General features: G+C 43.2%; 1 protein-coding gene across 4 annotated transcripts in view; it reads left to right on the plus strand.

The window, feature by feature from the left end:
- Positions 1 to 124: 124 nt before the first annotated feature.
- Positions 125 to 26,605, plus strand: part of LOC105545830 (filamin-interacting protein FAM101A) — a 431,833-nt gene continuing 405,352 nt past the window's right edge. For 2 of the 4 annotated variants that reach the window (XR_001006991.1, XM_011988875.1), the window contains exons 1-2: positions 125 to 319; positions 11,627 to 11,722. The gene's annotated coding sequence lies outside the window, so the exon portion shown is untranslated. The remainder of the gene's footprint in view (positions 320 to 11,626; positions 11,723 to 26,605) is intronic. The other 2 variants (XR_001006992.1, XM_011988876.1) reach the window with 2 other exon arrangements.

Consider the following 26,605-nt stretch of genomic DNA (forward strand, 5'->3'; position numbering starts at 1 on the left):
GAGCCAGGCTCCATTGTTGTTGGAGCCGAGAAGGGGGAGCGCGGCCGCCCTCGTCGCCCGTGGAGCCGCGCCTTGGAGCCCTTCCAGGCGGGTCCCCGGAGAGGCGGTCATGGCCGCGCCAGGGGAGCGGGGAGCCGGGCGGCTGCAGAGGAGCCAGCTGCATGGGGTGCTGTGTGTTTTTCAGGGCGCCCTGCGTCCGGCAGAGGAGGCGAGCATCCCGCTCAGGTGATGAGGAACCCCTCGCGCACCCAGCGCAGAAGGCTGCTGCGGCCGGACGCCTCCATTGTTTGACCACAACAAGGGCCGGATTCTCACCCAGGTAAACTGGCTGCCGGCGCTGTCCGCTTCCCTCTCGACTCCCGCCTCCGCAGGCGTTCTCACCCCTTCCAGGACTCGCCTGCAGCTTTCTCACTGTCCCCGGCTTCTCATGGACTCCGTATACCCCCCTCCCAGACATTTTCCCATCCAGCTCCATCTCTCCGCCACATCACCTCTCATTTCCCCCAGAACTCGGCTCCTTTGTGAAACCTTTCTTGCCGAACTCTAACAACTAAATCTCCCCGGGAGCCTGCTCCGAACTGTTCTGGTCGCTAGATTGCTTATGGGCTGTCTCACTGCAACAAAGGAGACCAGATACTGAAAAAAGATTTCCGAGCTATTGCCTTCTTCAAGGAACGTTTTCTGATATTTACACTTTATTGTTTTCTCAAGATGGAACTGTTTTTAGGCATTTTGTCTTCTTAGGGCCCCTATTTCCTTTATAGATGCATAGTTTTTTAAAGCAGGAAATTGACCTTGTTCAACCCACAGGTTAATTTAAAATTTAAAAATTAATTTTAAATTAGAGTAGTACATTTTCTTTGTAAAAGCAGCGTGTCGCAGAGATGGCATTTTGTCTTTTGACTATCAACCGCTGTCTCTAGGGATGCCGACTATTACGTGTGAGGTGTGTATCCTTCTAGATCTTTTGGGATACTTTTACGTGTGTGCATCTAACATCGTTTTTGACTGCTTTAACAAGGACTGTTGCACCCTTTGAATTTTAGCATATAATGCTTCAAGTTATTTTTTTTAACAACTGCTGCATCATGTTCCATAGTTTCAGTATACCGTGGTTTAGCCGTTTCCCAAATTGATAGTTTAAGTTTTAACTTTAAAACAGCTTTTTCGCCGGTCGTGGTTCTCTGATGAGATGACATTTCGGTGATAGCACAGATATATGCTAATACCGAGATTCGGCATTTATGATGAAGTTCTCTTTTGGTTAAGAAATTTACATGTGGGAGCAGCCATCCCTCCCGTATAGTAGTTGTGACTGTACCTCTTAGAAGTCGTGTGACCTTGGGGAGGACATTGAATGACACCAAACCTCAGTTTTCTTTTCTGTAAATGGCCTGCTCTATCTACTCCATAGAGTTCAGTGATATGGTGCATATGGTTTGTAGAATGTAAAGTAATATATAAATATTGGTTTTATTAGCCTTTGTGATACAAAAATTATTTGCAATATCGTTTATATTTTTTGACGAGATGTGTGTGTGTCATATCACAGAGCACTAGAGATAGTCAACTTTGAATGCTTTTTAATTTGTGATTTTTTAAATTAATTTTTATCAAGTATTGACAATACGTTAGGCTTCGTAAACAATATTTTGCAAAGCATTTTTTCCTAGAGCTTTCTTTTCTTCCTCTTCTTCTTCTTTAAAAAAAAAAAGAGAGGGAGCGAGAGAGCGAGATAAGGTCTCTTTCTGTTGCCCAGGCTGGACTGTAGTGGCATGATTCTAGCCTCCCCAGTAGTTAGGAATGACTACAACCATGTGTTACCACACCTGGCTGATTTATTTTATTTTATTTTTGTAAAGACAGGGTCTTACTATCTTGCTCCAACTGGTCTCAAACCCTGGCCTCAAGCAGTCCTCCCAAAGTGTTGGGATTACAAGTGTGAGCCACTGTGCCCAGCCCCTAGTGCTTTCACACCTTAAAAAATAAGGCATATAAATTAGTTGACTGTGAATAAACATATTAGCAAACTGAACACCAGACAATACTCTCACTATAATATTTAATCTTACTTCCTTAAAGTTGTAAGTTGTACATGTATTTTTCTGTGGCAGCAGCAGATTCAGATTAGTTTTTACGTCCTTCAAGGAAAAGGGATTGTTACTAAATTTGCAGGCTGTATCAGAGTTTTAATATTGAGATTTAATATTTTAATCATTTAAATAATGATTGAATGATGTGATGGGTAACATTTTAAGATGTACGAGATACGATTAGGGGCTTTGTATGTATTTTTCTTTCTTTCAGATGTATATGAGTGCCTGCAGTGTGGCCAACAAAATCAACTTGTTCTTTTTCTCTTGAAGCTTATGATCTGTGATGGGGAGGGGATCGGAATTTAAACACAATCACAACTACACATATGATCACAAACTGTGGTATCTGCTGTGGAAGTTAAGCAGCACCTGCTATGAGGAATTATAAAAAAGGGGAGACCAAATTTTAGAGTGGAGAAAAGGGGCCTAGGAAAGGCTTTTCTGTATAAATAAGATTTAAGCTGAGATTTGAAGAGTGCGTAGGTGTTAGTGTGGAGGGAAGTGGGGGATAATTTTCCAGACAGAGGAACAGCATGTGGGAAGGCCTCAAAGCGGGGAAAAAGCTTTGCCCATTCCAGGAATTGAAAGAATGAATGTGGATAGACTATGGAGGTGAAGGGGAAGAGTGGCAGGCCAGGGGCCAGATCAAGTAGGGTCTTGTAGGGCAGGTTAAAGTGGTTGTGTTTTATCCCGAGTGAAGTGGGAAACCATGATACGGGTTGGGTTTTACAAAGAGGAGTGACATAATCAGATTTGTATCTTTAAACAGCCACTCTAGTCGCTGCATGCAAGATGTGGGGGTGTGTTGGGGCTGGAGAGTAGAAGTGGGGAGACCAAGTAGGCCATCTCAGAGGGCTGTCTGGAAGAGATGTGAGCTTTCCCTTGGAATTCACATTGACTTCACGTTACCAGCTACACAAAGGTCAAGTCAGTGTTTGATTAAAAAAAAAAAAAATCCTGGCCAGGCACGGTGGCTCACGCCTGTAATCCAGCACTTTGGGAGGCCAAGGCGAGTGGATCACGAGGTCAGGAGATCGAGACCATCCTGGCTAACACGGTGGAACACCATCTCTACTAAAAATACAAAAAATTAGCCAGGCATGGTGGCAGGTGCCTGTAGTCCCAGCTACTTGGGAGGCTGAGGCAGGAGAATGGCTGAACCCAGGAGGCGGAGCTTGCAATGAGCAGAGATTGGGCCTCTGCACTCCAGCCTGGACGACAGAGCGAGATTCCGTCTTACCAAAAAAAAAAAAAAAAATCCTTGTTTCTAATTTTTTAAAAGTGAGGATTAATAAAAGTAGCAATAAAAAGGTACTTTGTATGCAAAAAGTACACAAAAATGTTAAACTAGTTGTCTACACTAAAAAGTATTGGCAGGTCTATCAAGTGAACCGTCGATTCACATCCTGTAACAACTTGTGTGTTGATCTTCATTATTTTCTTCATCAATTTGTATGAGTTCTTTACATATTGAAAATACTCTTAGCTTATTATTTGCCACAAATATTTTCCACTCTATGGTGTTATGAGAGTAAGAAATAAAGAGCCAGGCGCCTACACGGCACTCAAATCTGGAAGTAGCTGCTACTATTAGAAACAATAGAGAAAATAATAATTAAAAACTAGTGTACTAAACTACATAAAATTTAATTACTCTTTAGGGCACAGTTTGCAGAATGGTTATGATACATCCCCTGTATCATATATTTAGTGGCAAATAACACTGCCATTAAAAATGTTTATGAAGAAAATATATTAAAATGCTTATGATAGTGTTAAGTGGAAGGAAATCAGGATACACAGTTGTATACATGATATAATTAAAACTCCCAAAAAAAAGTCCCAGGAGCCTTCCAGTACAACCTATGAATGGCAAAAATATGTAGAAGAGATAAGGTGGAAATCTGAAGAATTGTGGACTAAATATATGATACGGGGGTGTATCATAACCATTCTGCAAACTGTGCCCGTAAATGTAATTCTACAATATACATATTTTGTGCAGAAAGCTTTTCTCTGTATTTAAAAATATTCTTTTGATGGTTCCTAGACCATCAAGAAATGTAAATAATTTAAAGACTCTTGATACATATGGCCAATGTAACATAAGAGTGTGTCATTTTTACCACATCCTTTTAGGTACTAGATAGTATATATTTTTGTCTAAATTTAGACCTTTAGTGAAATTTGTGAGAAACTGTAACATTTTCATTACAAAAGTAAATGCCCATTGTAAAAAAAAACTGAAGCAATGCAAACACATGTGATATGAAAAACCAGTCTCCCCTAGGCTTTTCCCAAGAAGTAATCAGAATTAAATGCTTTCCATGCCAAGATTACGTGTACTTGTATTACATGTATGTTGGAACATTTGATTTAACGAAGTGTATTATATCTGGGACATGATAACTACATGGCAAATAGACATGAGCACTGTTTTTTTGGTTAAAGCCGTATGAATAAATTTGGAAATTACACTGAAAATGATTGGGACCCATTGAAAACTTGTGAGTAGGGTAAGAACAATCCATTTTGCATTTTAAAAAATTTATATTAGAGTAGATAATGGATTAGAGGGAAGCAAGACTGGAGGCTTTTGTAGAATTCCGGGGAAGATGACGGTGGCCTGAGTTAAGTTGAGACAATGGAGAGGTAGACAGTGGAGAGTTTCCAGAGGTATTTGGAAGAGAGTGGCTAGACCTTTGTGATGGCGGGGAGTCGATGATATCCAGGTTTCCGACTTGGGCAATTGAGGGGAAAGTGGACTCATTTACTGTAGTTGGGAATTGGCTATGGTTTAAATATTTGTTCCCTCCAAAACTCATGTTGAAACTTAATCCCCAATGTGACAGTGTTGAGAGGTGGGGTCTTTCAGAGGTTTGGCTCATAAGGGCAGAGCCATTCATAGATTAATGAGTTGTCATGGGAGGGTACCTAGAGGCTTTATAAAAAGAAGAGAGACCTGAGACAACATGTTAACATGCTCAGCCCCTTCTCATCGTGTGATGCCCTGTGCTGGCTCAGGGCTCTTTGGAGAGTCCCCACCAGCAGGAGGGCTGTCACCAGATGTGGCCCCTTGACCTGGGCTTTCTCAGCCTCCATAACTGTAAGAGATAAATTTCTTTATAAATTATCCATTTTCATGTATTCTCTTGAAAGCAGTAGAAAACAGATTAAGATAGGAATGTAGTAGGCTTTGGTGAGGAAGTGACTGATTCAGTTTTGGATGTGCTTGAGTTTGAAGGTCTTACAGGACACGTAGGTTCTTCATGAAGAGAATTTACAAAGAATAATTTTACAGTACACATACATGTTTTGCTGTAAGAATGACCAGATACTATACATAGCTATGGTATTAAAATCCATATTTCTACATGGGAAATTTTTCTTGCAATATAGTTGTACGTCTGTAAATTGGGGCATATCTGTCTAGATAGACTGGACAGTTGATATTTTTCACATAGAATTATTTGAGACTGCATGACCCTGACTTCAGGTAATACCATGTTTGTCTTTGGGGTTCATTCGGTAGACTCTGCCGCTCTGAGTGGGTGTTGGAGATTCCTCTGGGCATTAGTGGTCCTTTTGTCAGTCATCCCGTTGTCAGAGTACACCTGACTTCTTGGAGTGATTTCTCTTCATCTTGGTAAACTGGTCCCTTCCACATGGGGCAGGCCAGGAAATAGGCAGAGTGGTACCCTTTCATCCATGTGTGAGTGCCCACCTGACTGTTAGTAGTATGGCTGGAGCATGGGTACCTTGAAGGACAAGTGGGGAAAAGGTAGTGGAGAAAGTGCCTGCCAAAGTAACAGAAGACATTAGAGAGGAAGGGGGATGTCTTCATCAGAGGTTGGGGCCCAGTCGCTGGGAAGTTGGCGGCAGTCAGTGTGGCTGTGTTCTTTGCCTTCATCTCCCCAGCTTCTCTTGCTCACTGTGTGTCTGCCCTGTGCTTTGTGTGCCTGCTCTCCCTCTTGTCTCTTCTCTCTCTCGGCTGTAAGTAACACATGTGACCCCAGGTGGTCACTCTGGAAGACCATCCTGAAACTATAACTTCTGCCAGCTCACATCACAGGCCCAGTCTTTCCACTTCCCACTTCCCAGTCCAAATTTTCCAGAAAGACAATCTGATTGGCTTAGCTTGGATTCCACGCTCACCGTATTGGTTTTACTGTTGCGGAGCTTACAGGAGCAGATTCACTTAGTGTGAGCCTGGTGGACTGGCTAGAAGGGAGTGCAGATTAGGACACTCAGGAGAGACGTCCTGGAAGTTAGAAAGTTTCAAGAATGGACAGGAGCAGTAGTTTCAAATGGCCTAGAGATGTAATAAAGGGATCGGGAGTGAATCTTAGATTTAGCAAATTGAAGTCTTTCAGCTCAGGTTGAAAGTTGTGTCTGCTGGGCATGGTGGCACACGCCTGTAATCCCAGCACTTTGAGAGGCCAAGGCGGGCGGATGGCTTGAGGCCGGGAGTTTGAAACCAGCCTGGGCAACATGGCAAAATCCCATCTCTACCAAAAGTACAAAAATTAGCCAGGCATGGTGGCACACACCTGTGGTTCCAGCTACTTAAGAGGCTGAGGTGGGAGCATCACTGGAAGGCAGGGCTGTAGTGAGTCATGATCACGCCGCTATACTCAAGCCTGGGTGACAGAGCAAGACCCTGTCTCAAAAGAGTAAAAAAAAGTAAGTTGTGCTACAGCTAATCCATGTGGGAGAGTCACAAGGTGGAACCAGTGGCTATGGTTACTCATTTGTAAAGACAGTGGAAGAAGAGAATTTTTTTAATGCAATTTAATTTTGAAGATGTAGCAGAAGCATTCAAAATGTAATTTAAAGAATATAATTCGTATTGCTTTTTAACACTAAAACATTTCTACACTTTTATTCTAACTCTGGAATACACAGAGTCTCTTGTGTCACCTGATACATTATAAGAAATTCAGTAAAGCTATTCTAGAACTCATTTATTTTTCATACCCCTGAAAGTTCATAAAATAATCATAGCTTATTTCCATATCTTATTTTGCAGTGCGTTCTATGATATTGTGACAGAGCTTGTGAGGAAGTCTTTGTAGTCAGAGCGGACCCCTGTCCCAAAGATGATGAACTCTGCCACTTAGGTTAACAACACAGCAGTTCATAGAAATAATTGGAACCATTTTTCTTCTGCAGAGTAAATTTCGTATGTCCCTCTGGCTTTCAAAATCACTTTTGGATGTGTAGTTGAAATATGTTTAGGATTGAGTATGATGGGAGTTTAAGAACATTTCATTGATTCAAAGTACTCGGCGTTGGCTAAAAAACAGGTCAAATTTCTCAGTTAACCGATATTCAGTAAATTACTTTTAATACTGTAACTTTACATTGTGATAGAACTAGGACCTGTGGTAAGCCTCCAGACTCACAGAATCAGAGAACCTGCACGAAGCATGCATTTTCATGATGCTTGGCAACCAGAGGTAGTAACCCATTGTGACATTGATTTCAAGTTGTAAGACCTTAGTGTGAAGAGCCAAGAAGGTTTCTGAGCAGGTGTTTGAGTGCCCTCTGGAGGCCTTGTGAACAGTTGAAACGTGGACTCCTAGCAAGAGCTTTCTTTCACAGCCAGAGTTGAGAACCAGTGGGCGAGATGGTTGAAACTGGTGTGGATGTTAGGGGCAGAGGAGAGGGGAGATGGAACCCACGGGAATGTACTAGTGTTTACAGGAGCTTGCCCCGCCAACTGAAAATATCGGGTTTATGCAGTGAGTGTAGAACATAGAGGCTGTAAGGTCACAGAAGGAGCCAAGGGAGTGTGGCCAGTAATGTCCAGATAAAGAATAAAAAGTGCCCTTCGATTGGCCAAGAGAAGACCAACAGTGAGAGGAACCTCGGTGGTGTGGTATTGGATTGAGACATGAATGGGAAGTGAAGCAATAGAAATCCGGAAAAATCAGTCTTTAAGAGGTCTGGATGGGGAAATGGAGGGTGGGGCCAGGGAGACAGGGCAGCTAGAGAAGGCCTAGGATTAAATGCTGTTTGTCCTTAAGGTCGGGGGAGACTTCTGCATTGTGTTTAAATGCTGAAGGGAAGAAACAAACACGGAAAGAAAACAGTTGAAAGGGGTGTGGGGGCCAGGGAGGAGGAGAGTTGGTTTCAAAGTTCTTTGCCCAGATTTGTTGAGGGAAGAAGTTGCCTTTTATAGGGACTTTGAGTTTGGCAAAGTAGTGATTTTCAGTTTATCATGGGATGATGGGAAAATAATTATAGTAGGCAGTTGGAGATACAGGTAAGAAGAAAAGACTGTGACAAAAAACTGTGGCATCATCATCATGGAAATGGTCGTCACTCTAGTCAAGCAGGTAGTTGAGCTAAAAAATGGGGACAGGACATACTGTATGGAGGACTCCTATATTTAGGCATAGGCATCAGAGATGGCAGACACACTCAGCAAAGCCAGAGGAAAAGTGGGAATGTGCAGGGAACTGGGAGCCGAGGAGATGGTAGACTAGGAGTCAGGGTGAGGCAGGAGGAACGGCCCGAGATTTGACTTTGAGAGCAGTTTGTAGTGGGGGTTGGGGTGCAGAATGGTGTGTAGGAGGCGCACACAGAAGATATTGTAGATGCTGTGGAGGAGCTCAGCGGTGAAAGTGAGAAGAGTGAATTGGTCTTAGTTGGGGGATGGCTCCAGAGAACACATGTCGCTTATCTGTGCATATGAAATTAAAGCTGTAATCAACAATGACTCTAGAAAGGATTATATTTGCTTTTTTGCTTTTAACACCGTCGTCTCAGAATGTAAGATCTAAGTTTTGTGTAACTTTTGTGCCACTTCCTGCTCTTCTCATATTGAAAATCTGACCAAAAGGAAGAAAATGTCTAGGTCTCTTCATGACATTTAAGGGAGTTCTTGCAGGAGAGGGTAAATGTGACTGTTTTTGATTTACTGTTATGACACATGTCAAATGTTAAATCCTTTAAATCTGTGAGACCATTTGTTCTCATAAATGACATGTAAAAATACTTGATAAAACTAGTAGTATGGCTAATAGAAATTATTTGGCTTCACTTACTTAAAATATTTCATTAAGAAAAGATAAAAGATTTCTAATATCAGAAGTGGTCAAATAACTGTGTTGAAATCTGGGAGGTGGGATTTGACCTCTCACTGTAGACTGAGTGCCCAGTTTGAGTGGCCAGGGATACTGTTTAAGCATACACTTATCCAAGGGGTTGGAATGGTAGGTTCCAGGTTAGGCCCATACACGTCCACTGCTGTGGGACTGGTGTGAAGACCTGTGAAGGCCTTAAACCATTTTAACCTTTGGTGGCCTTTACTATGTCATATCAAACATTAAATCACCCATATCCCACATAAAATTAGCTTGTACAAAACCATGTGAGTTAAGCTTTGATTGGCTGTAGACATTTAACATTTATTAACTTTAATTTTGCAATTTTCTTTGCATGTTTTGCATCCAGTAATTTTTTTTTTTCAGATCTCAAATATTTACATAGGTCCTCGAGATGTTCATGAGCCTTAGGGACTGTGCCTATATGCCTAGAGATAAGACATCCCTATTCTGCTGGGAAGTGGACATTGGGTATGTCTAGGCATGTCTGGCGGGGGCACAGGAGGGGGTGGACTTGCCCGGAATCTGTTTGTTTGTGGCACTGAGACACCTCCTGGGAAAACATCTTAAGGAGGAGTTGAAGGAAGTGTTTTAGTTAGGGATTTTTTGTTGCAAAGAACAGAGGTTCATTCAGACCACTTTCTGTACAAGGGGCTGTATTGGAGGATGCATGTGGATCAGACCCATGAGGAACTCAGGCTGTCCAGAGATAAGCCACAGTCTTCCCATGGACAGTGGGGTCTCTCACAGCATTGCTCATTTCTTTGTGTCTTTCTCCTCTTGCTGCCATCTGGCTTGTTTTTCCCTCCCCTATATGTCTTTTCTAACCTTTTAGCTCCTCCTTGCTTATAGATTATACTTCTTCATGACTTTGGTTTGCTGTAATCTCATGACCTCTGCGGTCATTTTGCGGATCATAACCTCTCAGCTTCATCTCTCACAGCTGATAACCTCATTCTCTCAGTATTGCTTAGATTCCTGAGAGAGGGGGAATCTGATTTTGTTTTGCTTTTATTGTTGTTCCAAGCCACATCATATGTCAGAGTTAAGCTCTTGGATCGGATATCTGCACTTGGTCTCAGAAGTGGTCATGTGGCCCATGGCTGCCTGGGCTTACCCTTAAAGCTGAAGCAGTTCCCATTAGTAGGATTTGTAGGCTAGCAGGCACCATGATTGGCATGTATAGTTCAGTAACGGAGAAAAAAACCTGGCCCGATATCAAGACCATTTGAAATTCCTCCAAATGTATTCCTGCCCTTTAAAATATTATCCTGCTAACAGCTTTCATTCTAAGTTGAACCTTTATTCCCACAGAGAAACTAAAATAGCTAAATGTGTTTAAAGCATTTTCACTTTTCCATTTTATTCCTGTTTTATTCAGTCTCTGACAGTGCAGAGCCACTCAGCGTAGTCTATAGGACTCTATTTCTAATGTTAGCGATTTCTGCTGAAAATGATATAGCAACTTCGGATAGTTATTAGCAAGTTGGGTCATTCTAACCACATGCCTTTCATGTCATCCTTTCCCCTAAAGCTCTGGGGAGCCGTAGAGGAATACTGTAATTCAGCACTGTCCCTAGATTGACAACAGCTAGAAAAACATGTAAATGTCCCATCCACATGTAGATACGGCAGCAGTGTGAACCTAAGTTCCTTAATATATCATAACTCCCAAGGGAAAGTGAAGTTCCCCAAACTTAAAGCTAGATCTTGAGATCTATACCCAAACTTCTCTGAACAATTGTAGAATATAGCAGAAGGGGGGAGGTAGTAGATGGAATAAATAAAATAATGATAATGATAGCTTTGTTGAGCCCTTAAAATTTGCCAGGCAGTGTTTTAAGTAATTCTCATGGATTAATTGATTTAATCCTTAAATTACCTTATAAGATCGGGGCCTTTATTATCTCCATTAACTCATTCTTAACCTCTTAGGTGAAGCTTCTATAGCAGGTATGCAGTAGGACCAGGACAAGAACTCGCCCAGTCTGACTCCGGTTTGTGCTTCTTCAGCACCCTGAGAGACTGGAAAATCCGTGAAGAAACACTATTGATTGTCTACTCCCTGGCATTTTAGCGAGTCTGAGTCAGTTATCTTATACCTATGAACCTTAAACTCATTTTGGATCAGGTTCCCATCACGAGGCTAGTTGTGATACTGGGATACCTATATCTTGGAGGGAAGTTGTGCAGAGTGCCTGGATTTTCCTTTCTGTGGTTTCTCAGATTTGCTCATCCCTTCTTTGGGCCTCCATGCCTTGAATCCCATATATTTCTATAAATCCCAGATGTAAATGGGTCTGTCCTGTCTTCTGAGCTGGTACCCCACATTTATAATAGCTAGTTTATGAAGACATTTTGTGATCCTAAATTCTCTATAAATAAACCCATTTTTCTCTCTGCATTTCTCCCATCCAGCAGGATCCTAAGGCCTTTGTAGCCCTTCAGCCACTGTGGGCCCTGCCTCTGCCTGTTCTTCTGGAATGTCTTGGGGGTTTTGATCCTGTCATTGTGGTAAGTTTTCCCCTTGTTTCACCATTTGTCCTGGATGGAGAATCCCCCTTGAGTATTTTAAGCCAAAGCTGTCTCTAGAATTTTTTCTGAGCATGTGCCTTTTGGGGCTTAATAAGGAAGCAGCTCTCCATGTCTAACGCTCTTCCTGACCTCGCCTTTATCTGGCATTGAATTCCCCAGATCTTGGACCACCTTCCTTACTCTAAAGATGTCAGAAACATTTTTGTCCATCTCCTCAGGATCTTCATTTTCTTCTTTCCGTGCGAACTATTGGTTATTAAAACTTTGTTTCACTTGTTCCATTTTCTTCTGCCATCTTGGAGGCCTTACATGGATTCTAGATCTCATGCCACTCTTTGTCTTCTTCTTCTGTTGTTCCTATCCTCACCGAGCTATCAAAACTTTTTAAAAGCTCGTTTGCTCTATACATTTCTGGTGTTTTTCCCTCCAACACCTGAAGAGTAGCTTTTTCCTTAAATATAAGTTCCTGAAAATCTTCTTACTTGAGGATTATGGTTTCACATCAATCTGTGCAGACTTGATTCTGAGTGTCATTGTGTTCCCAACACAACTATTTTTTTTCTTTGTTTTCTCTTTGGATTCGTTCTTTTTTAAAGATTTTTTTTTCCTCCTCCTTTACTCAGCTCAAGAAGACAAGATATATGGGACAGGTATTTGTTTATCTTTATTTGGTCATTGCTGAAATCCAGAATACTCCAGTCGAACATACAGTCTAGATCTCTGATTCACAGACATCATAAAATTGTATGTTATTTCCATGCATAGCTGGGCAGCAATAGAAAGGAAAGCCTTTGTCTTCATAGCTGCTGGCTTCTGGGGGAATGAGCTTCTTGTCATTTCTCCTGCTGCCAGAGGCTGGTTGCTCAGGCCCTGGGGTTCTGTCTTCCCAGACTTCACTTTCCCATGCAACAAAGAGGATTGGCTGTGGGAGGTAAAGGACATTTTGTTGGCCTCTGTCCTAGTGGGTCTAGTGACTGTGTGTCGTTAGAAGGCTAAGCCTACGTGGATGTGTGATATCTTTTCTTGGCTGTCTGTGGCTAGAGTGGAAAGGCTGGGGCTGCCCCTCAACAGAAAGGTCCTGACTACCTCTCTTCCTTTTCTCTCTTTTCCCATGTACTGGATTGGTTTCCAGGTGACTGACATATTTAGAAGTGGGGGCAAGTGGACCCTGGCATTTTGGCAAATGTTCTCTCTTCTCTCTCTCTTTCTGGCTGCATTCTCTCTTGTGCTGAGTTGAGTAACCTCGGCGAGTCTTTAATATGTGTGGTAAGACCAAAGAGTTATGTCTAATATTATATGAATTCCTTTTCATACCCGTGTGTGCTTTGGTGTCAGTTTAAGGTTGCCACTAATGTAGGGAAAAGGAGTTCTCTATGTGATCCAACCTATGTTATGGAATGCTGCATTGGGAATTGGATTCACAGGCCCAGCTAATAATAAAGTGTTGTGTATTTTCAGTTCAGTCCTGTGTACGTTTCCATCTAGGGTACCTAGAAGTTAGGGGTGTTTGCTGAGCCCACTGGCCAGATTTGGTATTAGCCATTAATAAGCTACATTTTCAGAGTGGCACTGGATCAGCCTCCAGTGCCAGTCCTACAAGATCAAAAGCCTGAAGGCCAGAGTTCTGCATAGTTTGTTGTGGCCATTCCCTGGCGCTCTCTGAGAGTGAAGTGGCAATAAATTTCTATCCATCCATGCAGATACTGAATTCTAATGACCAAATCCTATCTATTCTTAGGATTCTCATCATCTCTGTTGATTTTTGGCTATAAGAGGTCACCTGCTCTTGCACTTTGTGCTTCCTGAGTGAGCCTACTCCAAAATCTCTCTCCCCTGCTTGCTTTGGTTTGCCAGACCATACATGTTATGAATTGTGACCCAGGTATAAAAATAGCCAGACTCTTGAGGTACTTGAGAATAGTCACATTCATGGAGTCAAGAAAGTAGAATGGTGGTTACTGGGGCTGGGGGAGAGAGAAAAGTGGAGTTGTTGTTGAATGGGGACAGAGTTTGTGTTGCAAGTTGAAAAAGCTCTGGAGATCTGTTTCACAACAGTGTGTATATATGTAATACTACTGAACTGTGCACTTAAAATAGTTAAGATGGTAGATTTTATGTTATGTGTTTTTTACCACAGTTTTTAAAAATGTATACAAATATAGTCAGAATTACAAATCCCTAACTTTTGATCCCCTAACTACTGTGGCAACTCGCACTGCCAGCATCATTGAGGGCAGTCTTGCTAATTACCTACTTTTCATTTTGCCTGTTCTTCAGGGCCCAACCTGTCTTCCTTCTTCTTTTAGTTGGCTAGACTGGGACTTCTGTGACCTTCAGGTGTTCCTTATGCCTCTTCTTGAGGGTGGCTTGGGCTTTCCAGTCTGTTCTTCTTTTCTTCTGGGCCTGAGCATGAATTTTGTCTCTTTAGGTCTTACTACCACAGTGGAAAGAGGAAGCAAGTTTAGTAAATGAGCATTAGAGCTAATCTGAACTAAGCCTCTGTGCTTCCTTTTGTGTTCCCTCCCTTCAACTAGTTCCTGCCTGCCTGACCTCAGAGCAGAAAGAATCCCCTGGCCAATTGTGAAAGGCTGGTCCCTTGAGGAAGACAAATCCAGTAGTCAACCAAAGGGAAGGTTAAGGAAAAGGCAGAGTATGCAGGAAAGTGGGTTTTCTCATGTTCTGTTGTTCTTTCTGTGCATTGACTCTCTAGGTATCCTAATTGTGTCCTGAGGAAATTGTATTTTTTTCTGTTACTTCATCAGTGTTCCTTGTTCCTGAGGAGGCATGAGTGGAGGGTGAGAGTGAGCATCTCCATGACTCACAGTGGGACTTCTCTCTGTTTCATAGCTGAGTAAACTGAGGCTGGTGAGAATCAGTGACTTCAGTCAGACAGCTATTTAGTATTAGGTGAAGATTTTGACCTTAGGCCTTTTGAGCTGCAAGTCCAGTTTTCTACCCACCAAATTATTATGGTTCTTAGTGCATGTGTATGTTACACGTTTACTAGATAGATAAGATAAACGTAGGCCTTGTATGTGGGGTTCATGTAGGGGCTATCACTGAAGCTAATCATTGTGTCCCATTACTCAGGCGTTTCTGTTTATGGGATTGAAGAGCAGAAAACAAAGTAGTGGAGTGCAGACCATGGGGAAATCTCACTAGAGTAATCTTTTTAAAAAAGCAATCCTGTCACTAGAGGGTCAAGAAGGGAAAAGTTACAGGTAGGAACAGGGAGCAGCAGACACATAGGAATAAAGGCAGGGTTTCACCTTGAATGGAGGAAGAACCCTAATTACAGGGAGATTAGATCATCAGGTGTTTGGAAGCCTCTGCCTGTGAAATGACATTCTTGGCAAATGAATGAATGTGTTATGTGCTAATTAAAATAAAGGAAATAAGGAAACTAACATTCATTTAGCCTCAGCTATGCTGTGAGCACTCTTGATAGGTACTTTCATGTTTATTATCTTCTTTAATTACCCCAGCAAAGTGTTGTAGACATTATTATCCATACGTTTGCAGCTTGGTCAGATCAGCCACAGTCACATAGCAGGTGGCAGAGCAGAGGCGTACACCCAGTGATGTCATTCCAGAGGTCATTTTGTGAGAGGACTTGGCTGAAGGAAAGCTACAGAATGGATGCCTGTGTCATCCTTGATCACCCTGATAATACATGCACTTAGCCTTCTCAGATTTTCTTCTCAGACTCAGGAGAAAACTTGGCATCATTCCCTCAATAACTTTTGTTGCCCTTCTCTGGACCTAATTTCATAGTCTGTGGTAATTTCTTGTTAAAGAAAAATCAGACACAGCTTCTTTTGTCTTTTATCTTTTCTCCATTAGGAGTTATTAGGCTAAGTCATGCAAAGACGAATTTCCGCAGGACAAAATGAAGCATATCTTCCCTATAGCTCTTTAAAACCCAGAGCCCAAATTATTAGCCATTGAACTTGTCTCTTGTGAGAGAAATCAGGCAACCTAGAACTTTGGTTTGTAGGGTATAAGGAAGTGGAGGGGGGGGGGCAGTAAGGAAAGAGGAGAAGGAGGCGAGGGGCCCAGACGCCTGGGGACCAAGTAGGAAAATGGTCTGAGGGTGGAGACAAGGTACTGGGAGTGTCTGGAAAGACTGTTGTCGGTTTCTCTACTAGTGCTCAGGAGTCAAGCTGAATCACAGGCTTTTCTAGCCAGCTGGTGGCAGGGCTGTGCACAGGAAGGCATCAGAAGGGATGTAAAATCCTCTCTTTTCAATCTGGAGCAGATTTTAAAGTTCGCCCTCATTCTAGAAAGGAGAGGAGTATACCCTGGCTGATATCCTAAATTTAGTTGGAGAATCCTGCTCAGAGTTAAAACTTCTTTTGACAGAACTCAAAAGTTGACTTCAGAACCCTTGGGGAAGTTGTTCCTATTATCACAGAGGCTGTGGTTATTAACAGCATGTTCAGGAAATGCTGGCTGCTACTTGAGCCACAGGTAAGGGCACATTTGAATTCCTGTCAGGGCGTGTTTCCAAGATGCTGCATGAATGACAGCCAATAGGCAGAGACTGATGTTCTTTTGAGGAGTCCACTTTTAGAGGTCATTCCACTTTTCAGAAGTGCGTGTACTCCAGTGACTACAGCAGAATACATTGGTGCCTGAACTGACAGGCCTTTGAGTCAACAGAACCTGGAATATCTTCTGAGGCTGGGCTTTGTGTTGTGGAGGATTTGACCACAGAGATTTAGACCCGGGAATTATGGGTGTGCTTGGGTTACTCTGAGTGAAACTCTTCTCCTCTCAGTTTTGACCACCTCCAGCCTCTAGTAACTGAAGTCGGCCGGGAAAGACAAAGAAACCCAGGTTCACTTCTGTGAGTGATAAGCACACCTGAGAAAAAAGACCTGGCAGTTGGACCTTCCGAGGTGCTGTCGGCCAGAGGAGATGAAGTGTGAGAAGTTGAGTAGCTACAGGCCTTAGTGGCCACTTAAGAGGGTTTGGCGAAGTCAGAGAAGGACACTCTTTCAGAGACTCTGAAAGCCCATTGCCAAGGAAAGAGGTCTAGGACCCTACAAGGTGGGGCTTCACTGTGACTTGTTATCAGTGAGGTGGCCCAGGGTACATGCAGGCACTGTAATGGGAAAAAGAACCCTGGCTTCTTCAAGAGTGGGGAATGTGAAGGGCCTCTTTGGGACATGAATCTACCCTGGGGCGCCAGAATCTTCAGTTTCAGAACTATTGATGATGGTGGAAGCAAAATAGAAGAGATCTGACATTCCATAGTCCTAATCAGTGAGTTACCAGTGACTGCCATAATACCTGAGGCTTACGGAGAGTGGTGGCCTTGAACAGAACAAATGCCCTCTTAGCCTGGTTCCTTTGGCGGTATGTATGTCCTGATACCTAAACAGCCTTTCCTTTTATTTATTTTTTGGGTGTGTGCCGAGGCCTGTGGAAAAAGGCTAAGCAGAGGTTCCCTTGGAGTTGTTTTGTCTGCTGAGACTTGCCAAATTAGAATTTGATAGCTTTGATTTCTAGGACTTCCTGATCATTTTTGAGGAAGAGTTCCTAACTAAGCTGGAGGGAACATACTTTCTCCACATAAATGGGGCATCCATGATGTCAGCGAGAACAGTGTCAGATAGATGCATGGCCCACCAGCCGGATACCAAGGTCTTGTAAGAATACCTTAGTGAATTATACCAGATGGAATACATTCTGAATCCTTCATAAAGCATCTCTTTGGAGAGTTCTTTCTTGTAGTGTTTACCTCTCAGTCCTCTCACGTACAAAACTTGAGAATTATTTTGGAGGACTTTCAGGGGGTGTTTTTCTTATGTCTGGAAGAGGAATGTTTGATGATGAAAATTACTGACTACACATAAGTAGTCATCTTACAGTTTGCATACTTTCACTCTTCCAAAAAAAGTGGGTTTAAGATGGATTCTCAACCCCTTTTTGTGTCTGGCCTTCCTTACACTTTAAAAACCATTTTTAAGGACTCCAGAGAACTTTTAAGTTTATGTGGGTTGCAGGCTTTGATACTTATTGTAATAGAAATGAAGACTAAAATTTTACAAAGATACTTATTTATTTAAAAATGATAAACTCATTACATGCTAACATAAATGACATTTTTATGAAAAATAGCTATTTTCTGAAACAAAACATTTAGTAGGAAGAGTGGCAATATTTACATTTTGGCAACTCTTTAAATGTATGGAGTTTAAATAAAAGACATCTGCTTCTATATTCAGTCTCTTGCAATATGTTGTTTTGGTTGAAGTAGATGAAGAAATCCGGCCTTGCATAGATAATATAGTTGGAAAAGGGATTTTAGTAGCCTTTTCAGATAATTGTGGCTTTTTCTGTGACATGACACCAAAACTTGACAAGTGGTAGATGCCTACAGGTTAGTTGCAACGTGCAATCTGAAACTATATTCATGAACTTTTCGTACTCTGGTATGTTAAAATCCATTGGTCTCTCTTACACTTTGAATAGAACTTTTACCCGTGATAACCACATGTTGGTCATTTGGAGCCTTCATGGAGCGCCTACCTAGATGAACATTAATCAACAGGAATTGTACTATAAATTGTGAGAACATGTTGAGAAGGAGGATCTAGATCAGTGGGTGCTTAGCTAGTTTATTCAGGAAGAGTTTCAGCTGGAGCATAACCAGGGGGCAAGGAACATCTGTTACGGTAGAGGCAATTGATGAAAATGTAGTATTTGTATACTCTAATCTGAGGAGGTTGGGATGACAAGCCCATTTTACAGACAAGAAGCTGGTGCTCAGATAGTTCAGGGCGTGATCTGAGGGTGGTAGGGAGAGGTGTTGAGCATAGAGCCATGGCCCATTGTGTGTTTCATCATGGTGTTGTGCATCTAAGCCCCATCCTCTGCTGGGGAGAGCTGTGAGTCAAGTAGGCTTAAAAAAAAATAGTTTACAGACAAAGAACATTTTCATATTAAGTGTGAGGCTCATCAGGCACTTGCCAAGAACCACATTTAGCCTCTGAGTCCGTGTTTCACAGACTTGTGTGACCTGGGGATCCTGCTAAAATGCAATGCTGATTTGGTAGGTCTAAGGTGGGGCTGAGGTTTTGGATGTCTGACAAGCTCCCAGGTGAGGCTGATAACGCTGCCTCGTGGCTCAGTTTTGGGAATCAAATTTCCAGAGTCAATTTTCTTTCCATTTGTTCCTTAATACATGATGTGAATGTTAATCACAGTCACTCAGGCTTTGGAGAAGGAGAATGGAGGTGGGCGGAGATGGGTGGTAACTATCTAAAATTCTTTATCAGTTAGGGCTGCCTTGGTAATCAACAGAAATGGACTCTGGCTAATTTAAGGTAAAAGTGAATTGTAGAATGGTAGGGGACATGGAGGAACCCAGTAGCGCTGGAGGGTCATAGTTCTAGGAACTGCCTAAATGTGTGTCCTGGGTGCTGTCACTAGCACATGTGAATGAACTCTAATTTTTAATGTCGTCTTTGACTCTTCACAATTCAGAGTACCTGGAGAGAATGGCTGGCTGAACTGAGGTCTGTTTCTTACCCCCTGACCGGACCAGGCACTGTAGTGAGAGGGAAGATCTGGGGATTTTGGCTTTCACAAGGGAGAATAGAAGAGCACCCTGATTTAGCGGCCCATTATTGCTGCCTAGAGAGGCAGACGTAATCCCTGAACAGGAAGTTAGAGTGCAGTTAGGAAAGGGAAAGGAAAGCTCAGCAGGAAGGCTGACCTGTTGCCAGGCTCCTAAGCCATCCTTCAGTTAACAGTGCGCATTGCCTGTGCTTACCAGGTGGGTACACTGAAGAACGATAGTATGTATTGAGCTTAAGTACTATAATAAGTATGCATTGTCTTATGTAATTTCAAAGCAACCTTAAGAGATACAAGTCTAGGTATTGAGGAAGTGAGTCTTAGGGTTGAACAACTTGCTTGAGGTCACACTGTTAGTAAGTGGGAGAGCTGAAACTTGAATTACAAAGTGTTTCTGCTGCAGTGTAATTTGTTGGCAAAAACTGCTGCTTCTTGGGGTAAAAGGTTGCTTCAAGTGGGCCGAGTGTGAGCATGAGTGGTGGAAATTAGGGAGAATGTGTATGGACACACGGAGCTGGAGGTGCATAACGATTCAAGATTTTGGAGATAGAATGCTCTGTAAAACAAGCGCAAATTTAGCTGTGTCTGTTAAGAGCTTCATGGCCTCAAGAAGGGCTTTACATCTCTTAGCTTTGCCTGTGATGGGAAAGGATACTTTCACAGAATGGAAATTTAAGGTGTGAAACCCAAGGAGAGCAGGCAGGAATGGGGAAAAGTGTTCATCTGGAAATTAGACAGAATGGACAGAATGTCCTTGGGGGCGGGCTCTATAATTGATGGGTAGCTTTTGCAGCGGCCAATTAGATTGCAGGGCTCTGTCCTCATTGCCTGGCCAGGGAAGGAATGAAGCTCATTCCTGCATTACCAGGACAAAGCCCACTTGTGTGTGATGGACTGAAGTAGGCTGGGTGCCCCATGTTATATGTATTATATACAAAACCCCCATTCACTCTAGCTGGTCTAATTGTGAAGCCACTGCTCACCCCTTCCCCAGGCTGCCAGCCACAGAAGTATGTATGTGTCATTCACTTTTTTGGTGTCAGAGGTGAAGACTGTAGATACTGTTTGTGATTTTTTTGTTTCCTTAGGAGGCAGAAGCAAAGAATAAAACTATTGGAAAGGAAAGGAAAAGTAAAGATTTTTTTTCCTATGAAATATCTCTTAATCTCTTAAGTAAAAATAAGTGAAATATGCAACTTCTTTTTTTGGAAGTGATTAAAGGTGAAATCACTCCAGGTTTTTAAAGCTAAAAGGGCTTGGGTGAAGTGTGAAATAAACACCATTCCTTCACCATCACGAAAGAATAAACAATGCCCCTTGTGTACATAGAGCCCAGATGGAGGTAAGGACTGTAATGGGAAAATGTCACTGAGAGCATGCCATATCCTTCCTGTAGTTTCCTTGGGCTGCTGTATCAAAGTACCACAAGCTGGGAGGCTTAAAACAATAGAAATGTATTGTCTCACAGTTCTGGAGGCTGGAATTCTGGATTCACGTGGCAGCAGGGCCGTGCTCCCTCTGAAGGCTTTATGGGAGAATCCTTTGCCTCTTAGTCTTTGGCCTTCCTTGGCTTGTAGACATATCACTTCACTCTCTGCAGCCATCCCCACATGGCCTTTTTCCGCGTCTGTGTGTGTGTGTCTGAATCTCCATCGCCTCTGTTTTATAAGGATACTAGGCATTGAATTTAGGGCTCACACTAACATGTTATGATGTCATCTTAATTACATCTGCGAAGACCCTGTTTCCAAATAAGGTCACACCCTGAGGTTCTGGGTGGATATGAATTTTGGGGAGACACTATTTAACCCAGTATATTTTTTGCCTTTCTTCCTCAGAGCTCCAGCTAATCCAGACGCAACATTGACGAATTAGTGCTGGAATGAGTATCAGCACTTGGTACTGCAATTAGAACACGGGGATTTGGCTGTTGATTTATTTTTTTGGCTACTCTGGGAGGGAGGCTCAGAAACAGTGTGGGTGTCTGAAGGAAAAAACACGTGTTAAGTGAAGTGAGGACTTCAAATGAAATCATACAGTTTTGGGAAACTGCATTGGACAGCGAATGCTGGAGCCAAGGAGTGTTCCCTGTTCCAGAATGGGAGGTGACATTTGCAGGAGGGCTCCTGAGGTCAGAAGTTCCTGCTAGAAGTGCAGGGTGTATCAGCCATCTCAGGAGCTGATTTCCTGTGCAACTTTGTTTTTTAATACCCCACAGAAGCCTTTCTTATACTTTATCCCTTTGTATGTTTATGGATCGGGTCCTTCCCAGTCCTTGGCACCTGTGACACTCTCCACAGGCTTCCAACTTTAAATACCTTCTGTTTTTCTTAAAAGATAGAGTCCTGAGCTTACAGGACTTCATAGGAAGACCTGTAAGTCTCTGTTGGTCTTTATAGGTGGACTACTATCTCCTGGGTGTCTTGTAACTGTAATGCTTATATTTTTTCAAAAATAAATCCTACAGAGTTGCCTTGGTCACTCCGGATAAGAGTTTCTGTGGCTGAAAGACCCCACTGTATGACTCCTGTTTCTGCCTGCTGGACTCCATTTTCTGGGGCTTGGCATCTGATGACCTCTGTATACATGCTCTGCCCTCCTTTTCTTTATGTGGCCACTTCACTTTGTCCTTTGGGTTTCAGCTTAAAAGCAGAGTCAACTAGAAATCTTCATTACCACGCTGAGACTACTTAGGATGCCCCTGGCTCATCAGCTGTAATGCCTCTGTCAAATCTCCGCTCACATGTGCTGGAACTGTCGCCTTCCCCTCCTCAAATGTAAACCACATAAGTGCAGAGGCCATGTCTGTTTTGTTCATCAGATCCTCCGGAGCCTAGCTTATTGCCCAACAGATGCTGGGTGCTAAATAAATGTGGAACATGTGCCTGTGTGCCTGCAGCTCTGACCCTATGCCTCAGAGGTCACCTTCCAGGACTGTTACCTCAATAACAGCTCTCTTCCAGGTCTGTGTCAGGGTGGGTTGGCTTCTCTGTGTCACTTATCTGTGTCAAATAATCAACATGTGTTAGAGGACTAGGGATATAGGGATCTTTGTATAAAACCTTTCCCATTAATTAAGGGGCCAAGAAGTTAATGTGAATCTTTTATATTTTAAGATTACTGGGCCGGGCGCGGTGGCTCAAGCCTGTAATCCCAGCACTTTGGGAGGCCGAGACGGGCGGATCACGAGGTCAGGGGATCGAGACCATCCTGGCTACCCAGTGAAACCCCGTCTCTACTAAAAAAAAAAAATTCAAAAAACTAGCCGGGCGAGGTGGTGGGCGCCTGTAGTCCCAGCTACTCGGGAGGCTGAGGCAGGAGAATGGCGTGAACCCGGGAGGCGGAGCTTGCAGTGAGCTGAGATCTGGCCGCTGCACTCCAGCCTGGGCGACAGAGTGAGACTCCGTCTCAAAAAAAAAAAAAAAAAGATTACTGGCCTAGTGCATCGTCTCCTGAGCCAGGGCCCTTTGATTATCTTTCTTACAGAATCTTATCCAGCCCCTGTGACACAATTGCCTGCTGTATGCGTGTGGGGAAGATAAATCACATGGTCATCTCAACTCATCGCAGTTGGTGGTGGTTATTTTTGGTAGGGAGTGGAGGCCGACATGTCATCTTCCCAGTTCTTTTTCACTTTTATCTTTCCCAGAAAGTGTGCCCTTATGCCTTTGAGTGGCAAAATTATATACCACACATTCTGATAGCTCTGGTTCTGGGTAGGAAATTAATTTGATCTCTGTTGAAATTGATTTTACTGTCGGAGTCTGCTATTGCAGAGGGGGATTATGTACAGTTAGTGCTTCATAGGAAGACCTGTACTCATAATACTCCAGAAAGGTCTGTGATACTTATAGGTTTCTTAAAATCAGAACAGTTGTCTCAAAAATAAGAAAAGAGGTAATTTTCACTTGACTTTTATGACAAAGTAATTGTATAGTTATTTGAAAATGACTTTAGATTTTTCTGAGCCAGCAGTCCAAATTTTAGATAATGTATTCAAGATAAAAAAAGAAAAGCTCAGTCCAGACATCCCGAGAGGAGTGGTGTTGGGCTGAATCTTAAGTAGGACATGGACACTTCTTCCATTTGTAAAAGGAAGAAAGGGCTAGAGTTGGGCAGCACAATGTACAATGATAGTTTTGACTGAAATTGGAGGGAGTTCTCTGATGGGTTCTGCCTTCTCTGTGTGGCATTTGGTTTCAAGAGCAGAGCTAGTTGCAGGTCAGACATAGATTGAACATGGCGAAGGGGGCAGTAGCTACATAGCAACTTGGGGTGAGGTAACACAAGCATTCCTGAGGCTTGGAAGATCCAGCTGAGGGTATCACTGTGAAGACCTTGGTGGTCTATGATTCTGTCAGCATGTGAAGGTAGAGATTTGGATTGGGATAGGGGATGATTTCCTTTAGAAGGAAGGCCTGTTTGTCCTTTGATGATTCTCATTTGGCAAAAACTCAGTTTTGCAGAAACTTAGCTATCTGCCTTCCCCATGCAGTCTCTGAGGAACTAAGCCCTGGGCCAAATCCATGCCCACTCTCAGTGCTGCTGGCAGTCCCCCTACGTTTCCCAGGTCATGCCATTCTCCTGCCCTCCAGACAACCATCTCACACCACCTCAAACCACCACACCTGTTCTCCTCAAACCTCCAGGCTCCCCATTGCCCTCTCCTCAGCAGGTGACCTTGCTTCCTGCTTCCTAGCAGCCAGGGACTCTCAGTTTCTACTTAAACACACACACCACTTCCTGCCTTCACCTGTTCATGGAGGCGCGTCTTTCCCCTCTCCAGGGCTCATTCCTCTCGTGGAGCTTTGGATCCCATCTCCATTGGCCCTTTCTGTTATTTCTTTTCTCTCCCATAGTTTCAGTCTTTCCTTTTTCATTGGAATTCAAGATAAAAAAAGAAAAGCTCAGTCTCATTTTTATTTCTTCCCTGAACTTTTCCTTGAAGTCTAACATGCAGATTATAAATAGAGCTACAGTGTGATGAATTTTCACAGCTGTGAGATGAGCACACCTGTGTGCACCAATGCCCAGATAAAGACAGCACATGACAACAATCCCTAGAAATTCCCTCCTACATCTTTCCAGTCATTAGCCCCTCTGTCTCCTCTGTTGCATAACAGCATCAATTGATTTGCTTGTTTTTCAACTTTATGTAAGCAGAATCATTCAGTATGTGCTCTTCTACTTAGCTTCTTTCAAACGGAGTCATTAAATGTTGGTCTCCCATAGTAAGGTCTCAGGGCCCTCTTCGCTTTTCATCCTTTCTTGGTAGGCAGTGTTATTCCCTCCCCCTGTTTAAGTTACCATCTAAATGTTAATGGCTCACACATGTATACCTTATAAAGTCCTGATTTCTTTTCTCAGTGTCAGTTCCATCCATCCAGCTGCTGTCCTTGACATCCACTTTCAGATATCACGAGCATGTCTAAAATGGAAATCACAATCTTTGTCCTCAAACCTTGGTCTTTCTAGAGTTTTCTGTCTTACTGAATGGCTCCATCTCTATCCAGTTATTCAGGTAAAAGACCTGGGAGTCATCCTTGGCATTTCCTTGTCCCTCACCCATTGTATTGAAACTGTCACCAAGTCTAATGGATTTTTCTCTCATCTCCACCATTGCTTTAGTCCAGATTTTGATCATTGTTTCCAACCCAAATGACTAAGATGATCCCCTACCGTGTTTACCCCCAGATGCTCTCGCTTTCTACTCATTCATTAATTTCTGTATGTTAGCTACAGTTTTCTATTTAAAGTGGAAATCTGATGTTACTACCAAATTTTAAGACAAAAGCTAACCACTGTGGAGGCTTCCACTGCTATGAACATAAAGATCATTATGCCTAGCTTCTCCCCTCTCGTCTGGCACTGAGCGTCTCCAGCCCAGCTGGCCCTGTTCTGTCCCATGCTTGCCTCCTGCCCCTCACCATGGTCCTCCACGCGTGCCTTTCCCTCAGGTCGTGTATCTTCTCTTCACCCTGCAGAGGCCTCCTCTAGATCTGAGCTCAGCCATCAGTTCAAAGTGGTCTCCCCTGACCAGGTCAGCCTCACTTCCAGCCCATTCCGAGGTGCTCAGAGCACTGTGCAGGGCTGCTTTGAAGCGTTTCATACAGATTTATTTGACATTTCCTTGTGGACACCTTTGATGAATGTTGTCTCCCCACTAGACTGTGGCTTGCACTCGAGAAGGGACTGGCTATGATTCTGCACTGCTGAAGGCACAGAGGCTGACATAGGTTAGACACTCAGTAAACATTTGGTGCTTGAATGACTGGAAGACAGAGAGATGTAGGAGTTTCAGAGATTCACAAATTCATAAATTCTCTGCAGTTTCTGCTGATCAAGGAACTTGCATTCAAGAGAGCAGGGAGAAGAGCACAACAAAGGAAGCATGTGCAAAAATGAGCACAATAATTCCAGGCAGTAAGTGGTAATATTCTGTACAAAAATTAAGCAGAAAGGTGATCAGAAAGGTGTGAGGGCAGGGAGGTAAGTCAGCTGAAACTGACAAGCCCAGGAGCTGCTTTCTGGGAATATAGCACATGTGCTGAGGCCTGGGTGTTGAGTAGATGCCAGCTCTCTGAGGACCAGGAAGAAGCTGGGCAGGGGGCTTATGTGAAGGTATTGAGGGCACATGAGGCTGGCAAGCTTGAAGACTAGAAAGGAGATGAGGGAGGCTGGTGTGTGGTTTGCAGAGAGTGTGGGAGGTGAGGTTGGAAAGAGGCGGTGACTGGGCCACCTCCAGCTTGTGAGCCAGCGAGAGGATGTGTGTTCTAAAGAGCAATGGAAGGATTAAGCAGGGCAGTGACGTTCTCTAACTTACGTTTTTAAAAGATGAGGGTGACTACTGGTAGAGGTCCAGTTGTGGAGGAGCAAGAATGAAAGCCAGAGAGACCCATGGTTGAGAGGCTGTTGAAATATTGCAGGCAGGAGGTGACCGTGGCCTGCACAGGTTGGAGCTTGTAGTGGCCATGGAGAGATGTGAGGGCAGGGCTGGGTTATGTTGTGGAGAGGAGGTAGAGTGTGCAGTGATTTGCATTGGTGGTGCTGGAGAAAAGCAGAATTAAGGACAGTGCATCTGGATGGATGTTGGTGCGCTTGACACAGATGGGGAAGAGTGAGGAAGGAACAGTTTGAGGGGAAATTTGGTTTGGAAATGTGGTTGTAGTGCCTTTCAGCAGAGGTCATGGAGCAGTCCAGGGCTGGAGATAAAACCGGGAGCCAACATCAAGAGAGTATTTTAGATCACATGACTGGTGAGATTACTTAGAGGGT

This window comes from Mandrillus leucophaeus, unplaced genomic scaffold (assembly GCF_000951045.1).
Source record: "Mandrillus leucophaeus isolate KB7577 unplaced genomic scaffold, Mleu.le_1.0 Scaffold34, whole genome shotgun sequence".
NCBI classification, from domain to species: domain Eukaryota; kingdom Metazoa; phylum Chordata; class Mammalia; order Primates; family Cercopithecidae; genus Mandrillus; species Mandrillus leucophaeus.